Raw genomic sequence first — 12410 nt, forward strand, 5'->3', positions numbered from 1 at the left:
ACATTACCAACTCTGAGGGTTAAGGGTCAATCCCATTTTTCAGTCCTCTCTGTCCCCTTTTCCCCTTACAGATCCTTTCCCAGGGGTTACAGCCTCCTGTCATCTAAATTCACATCAGTTCACGCGTGGCGAGGGAGTGGTATCCGTCGGAAACCCTCCGTCTCCTCTCCCACACACTCTCCCCCAACCTCCCTCATTCACACACCCGCTTTAGTGTCCCCTTGACAGACAGTTCTCTGATCTCAGGGACCACTCACACAGAGAATTGGACATGGTTAAAAACATGTTTAAAACACTGCTGGCCTCTTTGTGTCATTGTGTTGGCGCGTCTCTGTTACACCCCGGATTAAGCCTGTATTTTAGTGCCGTGGAGGGTCAGGTTACTGGGAGGTAACACTGTACCTGTGATGACCTCCTGCAAAGAAAACCAACTGTTTTACAATAATATCGCAAAGTAGGAGAAGTTGTTTTGGGAGGTCGGGGTTCCAGAAGTAAAAGTCCTGTTCATTTTCTGCATAGACCATTAGCCCCTTTCCACTGCAGGAACCTAACCTGTATCCTGGGGCTTCTCAGAATCTGAACTTTTAAGGTCCTCGGGGGCCTATGGTACTAGGTTCTTACTTGCATTTCTATATTTCATACTGTACTTAAAAGGCTAAGGCAAGAATGACCTCATAATCTTTATGTGCTGTAGGCAAGTGAAGAAAGCGGTTGTGCGACAGACAACAACAGAAAAAGTTGCACTGATATCATTATCGATAACATAAGATACTCATTTACACGCAGTAAAAGAATCCGGGGCACTTCTGCAGTGGCCCAAAAAAAAGTGCTCAGCACATCAAACTACTTTTTCCATTTTGGCTTTTTCCATTGCACACTACGTAAGGCCATATGGCTCTATAATCTTGCTACATGTTTTTAATTTTGTCCCTGCACGGTTTGGCTGCATGTTGTGTTCACTTTCTGCCAGAGGTTCGATGCTGCGTTTGTTGCGGTCGTCCTTGTTGTGATGTGGCGACATATCTGCTTGACCGGTCACAATCGACAGAACCTCCAGCAACCGTTGAAAGTACCTGGAAGCCGCATTTAGTATATCGTCCTGAACAGTGACCAAAATTTAGCTGCAGGTAATTGCCCCCGAAGCAGACAGAGAACAGTGGAAATAAAAGCAGAATCCATGACAGCTGCTACATTTTACATGTTGTCAAGTTCCTGCAGTGGAAAAGGGCTAAACAGTAGCTGACTGACAGTTGGAGCACTTCCACAGCTTAGAGAGACATGAAACTTTACTGAATGTATCATCAGTACAAAAGATGAACAGCTGTGTTAGAAAATATCTGGTTCTTTGATAAAATGTCATAGGTAAAAGCCTGTGGACATAAAAGCCTCATAAGAGAAGTGAAGAACCACTCCCAAGAAGATTTTTGGTGAGAAACATTTGAGCTAGAGCTCAAAATTCTGTTGCATGTGGCAGTAACGATGATGTGAAGCTCAAGCTTTGGCCTTGTAAAAGCCCGATAAAACATTCAGTAGTTAGAATCAATTCACATTTTGATTCTGGGTCTCATCAACTATGTTCTATGTTTTGTTTACAGTTGCAGCAATAAAGTGTTCTGAATTTTCCACATCTCTGATTGAAGCCTCTGATTGGCTTCCACTCAGTAGCAATGATGGCTGAGCCTCATGGGCACTGAAGCAATTATTTATTTCACAGACTATCTTGAAATTATAAAAGTTCATGGCTACAACATAAACTTATTGAAGAGACTCCCGTGTTGAAAAACGCTGAGGATATAATTAAAAGACAACTTTGAGATAGCAATTGACACTGGGGGGGAAAAAAAAAAACAAACTTCTGCAACAAGCAGCTCATTAACCCAACTACTCTACATGTGGCTGCTTGTGCAAAACGAATAGGAGTCAAAGAAGTCACTTAGTATGATATGCACATAGCTGACAGCAGAGCAGTGTCTTAAATCATGGCTTTTATGCTAAAGAAAACTGCACCCAAATCTAACATGTGCAAGTGGGTGACACGTGCTCTCCCTTAAAAACAAATCTGCTTTTGATCATATTTTGGCTCCCCAAGTTCTTCATCCTTTTTAATTAAAGGTTGACTCTCAATTAGACATGGGAGCAACAGCTTAATGTCACTGAAACTGTCACTGAACATCACTGAAACTGACAGGCAATCATTTTCTCACACGCAAACATGCAAACCCTACAAGTTTAAATGTTTATTTGGAACTACACGCTGTTATATTTATAGCCCATTTTATAACCCAGAGGAAGTTAGGTTCCTGATTGGCCATCATCAGATAAGCAGGCCTATGATAATGTGAGCACAGCGATGACGAACATACTGCCCAACGGTTGAGGACAGCTGTTGTCTTCACAATGCCAGTGAGTATACATTAAATATCATAAGACTAGAGTATATGCAGATATTCAATATTAAAGACCCGGTGGCAAGAAATGCCTTGATCCAAAGTTTGAGTATATGAGCCTGGAATTCATCAAAAAGCCCATCTAAATATCTGTGGAGATCGGCGGACAGGTTGTAATGTACTCTGACAAATTTCAGCTATGAGTGAAAATGTGCGACCACTTCTGTTACCCCGTCTTTTATCGTTCTGTATCATTTTCCATATGGAGCAGCAGAGAGCCTGGCTGTCGACAATCTTTCCAGACAGCAGAATTCCAGGTACGGGAAAAGTGAATGGCTTTACTGTGAACCATCTTGGAAAAGGACATCCAATTCCTCCCTAATATACGGAAACCTTTTAAAATAATGCTAATATTTCATGCTTCCTTTGTGTGAAAGTACCGTGGGCCTCTGCCAAACATCCAAACTCAGCGCCGATAGCCCGTTTCGTGTGTCAAGTGCCATAAATTCAGCCGGCGGAGCTCGACAAAGCTTGTTTGATGGATAAATCATGCTGCTCATAAAAGCCATTTGCTTCTTTATGTCCGTCTGGTGTTCAAACATTCACCTCGATCCATCATTGAGGCAAACTGCTGTCAGAACACTAAGGCCTCTCCTCACCTCACATTTCCCCTTATCACTGGCTTCTACTGAGAGGAATCTGAAGAATCCTGGAGCTCAGTTCGTTCGCCAACACCCAAAACAACGGGGCAAAACACGGACACATGCTGCTTTTAAAACACGGACTAATTTCTGACACATAAATCGTAAATTGATCGCAGATGCTGGTGCTAACTCCTGCCACGGGGAAACAAATGTGGAATAAAACAAAATAATTGACAATGATGTGTCAATCTGAGCTTTGGGATGATGTCTGCATGATAATAAAGTCATAAACCAGCTTTTAGCCGACTGCCACCGCTTCTTGTTTTAAGACCTATAGTACAATATGGGCACTCCACCCAGTGAAATAGGGTAAGTTTGCTGCCTCAGCACTTCTCCATCCAAACAGCTGCGGTTCAGTTAGAGGTCTCGGTGCCTCGGCCCCGAGATGAAGCACCTCAGAGAGCCAGCAGTCTTAACCAGCCCCCTGGCTTCCACCGCCGGCCTCTGACTGACACAACTACACTGCCAGAGACATAAAGCAGGATAATAATAGCCGCTCATTCCTCCCTATCCTTACTGACAAGACAAAACCATATTTAACTGAATGATAACTTACAAGTGAAGGTGAATACCTCAGCGTACAGCCTCAGATCTATTAATCCAGTTCAACATATTTAGTGGGTCACTGACTCTGTCTCATGAAATTTGTGATGGCCTCGAAGTAAAAGGGAAAATGTCCCTTAAAAGGAAAATTCGATTTTATTCATGAACATGGTGTTATTTTTGTGGGTTTGTCCGTCTTTCTTTATGGTTATGATAATACTGTACTTAATCACTTTATTGCAGCTTTAGGAGCGAGTGCATAGGGCATCACTAAACTTCTCGTTTGGGGTAAAAACATTCCAAAAATATCCATTAAAAAAAACCCCAAAAAACTGTGCGATCTACAATGGAATGAGTGCAAGTACCACCACCACATGAGCTATCAGTCAAGTTTAAAATCAATAACCTAGACATCAACCACAGGAATCCAGTGAAATGACATATTAATGCAAGGATGTGTCAGTCAAATGCTCCTCTTCAGCCTGCAAAACGTTTGCCAAAATATCCCTGCATCAATGATGGATTTTTGGATTTCTATTTTTATGATTCAGCACCCAGCTATATTATAGTGGAGCCCAGGGTGCTGATTCATTATTAAACCTGATTAGCTAGAACACAGACTATAAAAGAACTGTAACAGTCTGCTGCATTTTAAAACTGTGTGAATGCACCACCGAGGCAAACGTATAAGGTCAAAGTGGAACCATAAAATATTACCAGAGTTTGAATTTTCCAAGTTGAACCCGATTCAGTAGTTTGAAAGAAGAGCTGCATCCTAACCATAGTTCGATGGTACAATCGCTCTTCTTCGTGGCTCTTGACAACGAAAGCAAAAGTGGCAATCACACTGGACAACACTACAGGAAACAGTGCCAGAGTCTGGCCTGGTTTGGGAGTTATATAGGTGACCCTCTGAGAGCAGCAGAAATAAGGGTGAAAAAAGGGAAGAGTGCGCCATAACATTACGATCCTTTCAACAGATTTTCCATCACTCATCTCCCTATTTTTATTACAGTGAGGTTAAGAGGTATGTTATTTTGAGAAAAGACAGATCTGTAAAAGTTTATTGCCTGTGTTGTTCTGTTGTGCGTTGACTGACATTAGATTCAAATCGGATGTCGGTGTATCTCTATAATGAGCCTGCTGGTCAAAACGCTATAATAACCCCAAGGAATACTGGCCACAAGAGTGAAAATGAGACCCACCTTGTAAAAGAGCAGAATTTTCCTTAAGTAGTAGAAATATAAAACAGCTGATAGGCAAAAGGGCCTCTTGTGCTTTGAAAAACCTCTCAAACGGACGCCTAAAGAAAATTCCAACCCAATACTGGGAAACTCTCTAATAGCCACCACATTTCTAGGCTTCATTTAGTAGAAGATATTAAGCATTTGTGCTGCTAAAATCTTCTCTGGGGCACAGGGACAGAAATGTATGACCGACTACCTGCCAGGAGCCATTATGTCAGCAGCACACCAGTCTGTGGGGCCATACCTGTTTTTCACATTGTTAGGATGAAGAATTTGCTCCATAGGAGGATCTGACACTGTTGTTTCTGCAATCTTACTGCCTCTCAATGCGTCTGTGCATGAGTTCTCTATCACTAGTGATATTGTTAACTAGAACGCTAGAAGGTAAATGTAGTAATTGGTGTGGATTTAAGGTGGGGGGGGCAAGAAGACAGGTTATACAATATCTGCTGCAGACCTAGACGCTCGACGGCAACTCAAACAGAGCTTGTCTCGTTCTTTTCCAATCAGGGAATCTGCAATAGTCTTTCTGTGTGTGGAGACAGTGCTACAAAGATCCTGGGAGTGGATTTAGGAAGTCTGGACCGCCTAGATGGAGTAAAATAAAACCCAACATGGCTCTGTTTTTTCAATGACACCTGAGAAGCAAGTACTTCGGGTCTACTGCTACAAAAGACCCCATACTGACCGTAAAGGTGTCCGCATGCTTCAACCACGGTGCTTGTCGCATGGTCCGACAGCATCTGCAACCTCTGCCAATACTTTATCGACATCAGAATTGGCAGGAGCTGTGTCTGAAAATGTTTCTCACTTTCCGCAACCAACAATTTCAGACGGGCGCGGGCACTTGGCACAGCGAAAGTCCAGGTGTGTGGAGGTGAGATAGTAGGCAGAGTTTAAACATCCCTATCAGGCTCTCTTTTTGTACTCTTCGCACTACTACTTCTGTCATCTCTCAAGTTTACAAACGAGTGAAACACTATGAATGCCTTTGAGGAAAGGTCTGCTGGGGTTTTCACCCCACCCTCCAGTGCAAACACTCAGAACAGTTAAAAAAACGCTTGCCTTCAGACGTAGATGGACGACACCTTGCACAAAGTAGACCATCTAGAACACGCTCTCACCTTAATGTCCCTGTTTTGTTTTTGTCTTTTGTTTTGTTCGTTTTCTAACTGTTGGTGAAACATTTACTTTACCTTACTTTATCTTTCGTTTGGTCAAATTACTGTCTTGAGGTCTTTAACCATAATTTTTTTCCATTTGCTTTAGAGTCCTGTTGGTTTTTTTATGTTCCTCTTGCAAAAAGCAAACTGTAACTTGGTTTTTCAAAAGTGCACTACAAATTAACATTAATAATACCATATATCCCACCACTAAAGCATCAATCTGTCACTGTTCCAGCTTTGCTTGCAGCAAGATTGAGCTGTAACAATAAAAAGAGTGAAATATTTTAGATACCTGCTGTTCCTCTGACTCTGCTGTTTTGTTGTTCAAACGTGACTGAGCAATGGATTCCATAATTCTACAGCTGCAAAGTAAGATATTAATTTTTTTTAAGTTTTTTCAAAAAAGAAAGTAGGTAACGAAGACAAAACCATAGCATTTTTTTTTTTTTTTTTTTTTAAATGGCAAAACTAAGGTTTGTATTTCTGGAATTAAGCTTTACATATAGTGTATGAACAGAGGATAAGGATGGGGGTTCCACAGTACTCCCCATTTGTTCAAACTGGTTTCACCTAACAGACTAAATATATCATCTCGGGTTAAACTCTTGAACTCTGATTTTCCCCCTTGAATTTCCTTCTAAAGCGGCGTTGAAGTCAGAAAAAAGTTATTTTCCACATTGTACATCAACATCACATATATACATTATGTCTCTGTTTGTTGTTCCAACACTTCAATGAAAATATATGATGCTTACCCTGAGCGAATTATTTAACCGCCATGTTTTCATGGCTGCACCATAAAATCAGATGAAAATGTTCAAGCTGTCTTGTGATTTTTATACACATTTTCCCACAGTTTCGTCTGACATGTGTTATATCTCTCGAATCACCAAGACCTTGAATGGAAGTTAAAAAGAAGTTTTTTGGGTTTGAACATTGCTGGGCTGCACAACATGTGTTTGTAACAATGGTCCACCTTCGATTAATTAGAAACATGTGCTCAATAAACTCACAGGTAATATACACTGCATTCAGTGGCCTGTTTTGCTGTTTGATTGTGTGTTTTTCTTGGTGTTCTGAATACCTGGACAAAGATGTGTTAAGCGCAGCAGCAGCTGACTATCTGAAGTATAAGTAGGGTTGTAGTCTCTCGTTCGACTGGTCGATCGGTCGGTCAATATGCTCTCGTCCGACCAAATTCTCATTGGTCGGACAATGAAATGACACAAGTTTGAACTCGCCAAACCTAATGGAGACTGTTAGGTCTAACTTGTTTAATGTGTACTGGACGTTTACTCAGATTCGGTTCCAAACTAATTGACACCACGTCAAAGAAGCTGTCGTTGTGGCTGCATTTTGTTAAAACGGATGACCCAAAAAGACGAGTGTAAACTTTGCAAACAGCAGGTTGCATATCACAGCTCAAAAACCAACATGGCAGATCATCTAGAAACGGTAGGCTAACGTGTCTGTTAGGATGCTCCATCAACTTTAGCGTTTTACGCTTGAGGCTTTGAGTTAATATTCCTCAATAGTTCTTGTGCTGGGATCACCAGTGGATATAGTTCTATTTTTGGAATACATATCAATATGGGCAGGTGCACGCTGGTAGGCTCTGAGTCTGTTGTTGTCATTTCAGTATAAAATAATTAGGTTAAAATGATTTAATGTGCTGCAAACACCAGCTTTTTGTGTTTATTTATACTTCATTTAGGCCAACAAGTCTACCAGGTGGAGTGCACTCAGTACACTATGGCCGATTTAGTTGATCTAGAGATAACGTGCAGATTTTTTTCCCCCTCTTCCATTAGTTGAAGAGTAGGTACGATTTCAGTCGAAAAAGATTTTCTTCGGTTAACTAACTTTGGTTAGCCCTAAATACAACTGCTGCAAATGGAGCTTTGGTTACTTTTCTGAACTGTCCAGACTGCAAGATCTTTTTTCTATAACTTTTTATATTTTTGCACTGACATTCTGCAAACATGCAGGGAGAAATTCACTGTTTAACTTGAGGATGTACACAATAGAATTTCAGACTCAATCAAAGGACACTTTACGTCAAAACATAGTTCAAAAATGAATTTCTAGACTGTAAATAGCATTATGCATAATGAAGGCTACGGGTGGGCCGTCCTCCCAAAAAAAAAAAAATCACAAAACAATCTTTTCAACACACAATCACAATCCACGCTCTGAATTGCGATCTTTCGTCACAATTTTTCCAACCAGCCTATGGATTTAGGTATTTGCACCATTTAAGACACAATACTGCATTAAAATCACTGTTTTCAAAATGGTCATGTGTATCAGTGTCTTAAATCACAAGCTGTCCAGGGCTTTGAATGGCACCATATCCTTAGCTGCATAGAATCCCACAGCCTCAGTCACCTCTCTCCATCGTTTGCTGTTTTAACGTTCTTTTACGTTTTGGGGGATACTCGTGGGATAGATTCGGGCGGGGTCACACTGACCTGAGTGAAACACTATCAGTGTGTTCCCTCGGATGCTTCCTTTAAAGGGGGTTGAATAGATTTGTCGTATTACCTCCGGAAGTGCCGACCACTGGCCGATAAAGTTTACAGATAACTTTGCTTTGAGAAATATCTGATTGTGCATAACCAAACCACTGCCACACTACTGAAGTCGAGTCCTTTTTTGGCACAAGCTCCTCATCCGCCATGCTGCTAGCTCACGTTAAATAGTGTATCAAATACGTCACACATTAAAGATTATGATACCGGGGCCATGTGCTTGTACGCATGCATGTCAGGGCTCAGAGCCTTGCGGCCACTCTGCGATGGCTCCAGCTGGGGTTTTCAATAATCCAATGCTTTGCAAACTAGTTTTCTAGCTAGCTAGCAGATGATGTTCCTACGTCCGCCTTTTTATTCAGTTCAGGCCCCCCCTGTGGGAGGAATCAAAGGACGCTCTGTGAAACCCATGAGATCACTAGGCGGGAGGCAGGTCACAACAATTCATCAGAGCTGCAAAGAATGCATTCAATATCACATACTGAAGATATCTGAGTGTGTCAAAGTATCCATGAGTAGAAATGTCCTTTAAGTTAAATAACGCTTGACAACGCAGAACATCAGTTAATAAGAAGATCAGTCAGGTGTGTCTTTGTCACAATGATGATCTCAAAAGGTGGGTTGACGCTGCTTGCCAACAGTAATAAAAGTTTAATACAACACCCACTGTCTTTATTCCCCTGGATAACTGAAGCCATTGTCTGAGCTCCGCATCCAATGATGACGTATGAGAATATGCGGCCAAGTGTGTTTCTGGCGTCTTACGCACGTCTCACTACTGGAATGACAGCCATCCAAAGCAAGGAGGAAGTTTCGAATTGAGACTTTCATACAAGCACAGACACTCATGAACAGACAGTTGACAGATCTAGAGGTGTGGTGTGTCAACAGGGTTATATTTAGGGGTTGATCCTTACCTGCAGTTTGGATACAACCAAACAGGCAGAGCAACTGCTCTGTAAATATCGCACAGGTGTGAAGGCAACCCATATTTCGCCAGGTATCATCTCATGCCAGTTTCTGCCATACTCTTTTATTTGGTCTTGGCCGTGTGAAGAAATGTGAAATTTAAACTCTTACAGGCGATAAAATAACGAACAATGGCACCACTAACCAGTTCGAATGAGATCTGATGCAGCAGCAGGATGTTGCATAGGGTCAGAGCAAAGATAAGACAGGATTTATTTGATCAGTGTCTTTCCTGTCTTTGCATGAACACAAAGATAAATCTTAACCTGGAATGACAAACTGTGTTTTGTGTGTCTGTTTACGTGTATGCAGCAGAGACACTGCCTCACACAGGCCCGTGCAGCAACAGTGGTATGTAGCACTCCTGCTTCTCATGCTTGTTTGTGCAGCGCAAGAATAAACTTGCATTTTTGAAACAAAAAGATAATCAGTCACGTGTTGACAGTAGATGACTGCACAGGAGGGAATGCTGGTACGTGACTCTAATTAAGCCTAATTTACATTTGTATTTCTTGATACATGGGAACCTGAGGAGGTGAGCCCTCTCTGTCAATCAAAACACAACGCAGAGGCGAATAAGCTCTCAAACATGCCAGTATGAACCGCAGTGATGTCAGTGTGATGATCATGCAATGATATGCTAAAATTATTTATAGATTAATTGACTGGTTGAGAAAAACAATCGGTTAATATTAGGAGTCATTTGTCAAGCATTCATGGATTCCACCTTCTCACTTTAGGCTGCGCTGCTTTTCTCTTTTTTACATCTTTCTAAATTGAATACCTTGGGGTTTTTTGGACAGTTGGACTGACAAAACAAGCAATTTCAAGTTATGACTTGGGGCCCCGATTATGTGCGTTTCTTACTTTTTTCAAACATTTTATAAACTCTAAAATTATCTGATTAACTGTCTGCTGTTTTTGGAACTCTTAAAGGGGGATAATCTCGCCTGGAAGGACATTCCCATGTTGCCGACCAATTCTTGTTGCATCACTGTGATTGAGACAGAGACGTGAGTGCAAAAGGGGGTGCTGAGAAAATGACAGTGGAAGAGATATGCGAACACCGACGGGGCAGATAGAGAGACAACTTCCCATTTATCACCACCACTCCTCCTCCTCTGCATGAGAGGTAGGACAAAAACCCCAGAGCTGTCTCTCAACTTGCATCAGTTTATACCCTGCAGCGACACATGAACTTGGAAGTATGACAGCCGGGGTGCGTTAGCATGGACACACACACACAAGTGTGTACATGTGCACAGACACCAACTCTACTATATGCACGTATTCGTGCACAGACAAACAGAATTACAATGGTCCAAAACTATGTCTACATCAACAATCAATGCTTCCAATACTAACTGATACAAACGGGGATATTCAATAGATATTTCGGGTGGAAGTTTAAATGAGGGGAAGGAGAGAAAAGGCTTTAAAAAAACCCCAAATCGACTATCAATCATTTGACATGCTGTTAGGTAACTCCCCAATGCACTGAACTTGTACTTGACCTTTATTTTTTATAAATCTCAGGTCAAATAAAACTACTGCACTGAAAACATTTCTGCAGGGGTGACGTATACTGAGACTTAAATATACCCAGCTCTGGGTATGGAGTGTGAAGGGCATGGATGCTTACCAGGCAGGGAGGGTTGCATTATAGCAGAGGTTTTTCAACTCTGTCCTGAAAACAACAGGAGGACAGTTATTGTAGCCACCACCAGCAGCAGCAGCAGCTGCTGTAAATCACAGCTCATGGAGGCAATTAAGGTACTTAAAGTAGCAAAATGAGGATATCTTTGACAACAAGAGCATTTCAGCTTGAAAGTACAGGAGCTGAATCAAGAAGAGACATGATGAACAGCACATCGAGGACTGGCTCAAGTGACTCACCACGGTCTCAGTGTGTGATTTGGAAAGATGTTTTCGCTGATGAAAGTATGCGTTTCGGGGAAAGAGGAAAGTGGTGGAGTTTTAAGGTGATTCTGAAGGCAGCCAAGGTCAGACCAAGTTTCACTGCACATTGAACAGGGAGGAAAGAACCATTCCATTGCGGAAACTTTACATAGACGTATACAGTATAAGGTAAGGATTCATATATAGCAAAGCCGCTAACAGAAGAGTGTTGTTGGGCGGGGGTTGGGGCGGTTGCAGTTGACTCAATTTTGTCTGAGTTGGGGTTCATCAGGGTCCAGCATATTTGGTGTTTGACCCACGCTATAGTAAAATTCAGTCTCTGCTGCAACAATTGGGATCCGTCCTTTTTAAATCTAACTCTCCTAAGTACCCCAGCTCCATGGTGCAATATTAAATTACAGCACTACCCTTGTAATTGCTTTTGTAGTCTGCACTTTTGTCGTTCCTGGCATGACAATAAAATGCATGACATTTCTGCAAAAGTTTCAGGGCAGTGTCTATTTTTATTGTCACTTGGTTCCCGAGCATTCTTGACTTCCCATGTCAAAAATACAACCTCAAGAGTTCTATTTGAAGACAGCAAAGCACACGCACACACTCCTAAGCACAAGATTACTCCACATAGTTCATCGATTATACTGTAGTGATTCATAGACCTATTTTTCCTCCACCTTCCATGCCCTGTTGATTTGAACATCGTAGTAGCTCCCATTATGAATCACGCGCAGTAAATAAAGGAGGATGTCACAAAACAGTTAGTTATCAGTTCCAGCCTTGTAAATCTCTTAATGACTTAAAAAAACTCTGAGAAACAGACAGTAGAAATCATCGGATCACACCACAATTCTCCAAAGCCATGGTACTGTGTATCACCTGGCAACAACACCAATCATAACCACTAGAGCATAACACACAGAGACACACCTTTGCGAAGGCTCAGGCA

General features: G+C 41.7%; 1 protein-coding gene across 3 annotated transcripts in view; it reads right to left on the reverse strand.

The window, feature by feature from the left end:
• The window catches only part of gmds (GDP-mannose 4,6-dehydratase), a 180752-nt gene that overhangs the window by 21893 nt on the left and 146449 nt on the right, over nt 1–12410 (reverse strand). The gene's annotated exons all lie outside the window — the stretch shown is intronic.

This window comes from Xiphias gladius, chromosome 6, assembly GCF_016859285.1.
Source record: "Xiphias gladius isolate SHS-SW01 ecotype Sanya breed wild chromosome 6, ASM1685928v1, whole genome shotgun sequence".
In the NCBI taxonomy this organism is placed as follows: Eukaryota; Metazoa; Chordata; class Actinopteri; order Istiophoriformes; family Xiphiidae; genus Xiphias; species Xiphias gladius.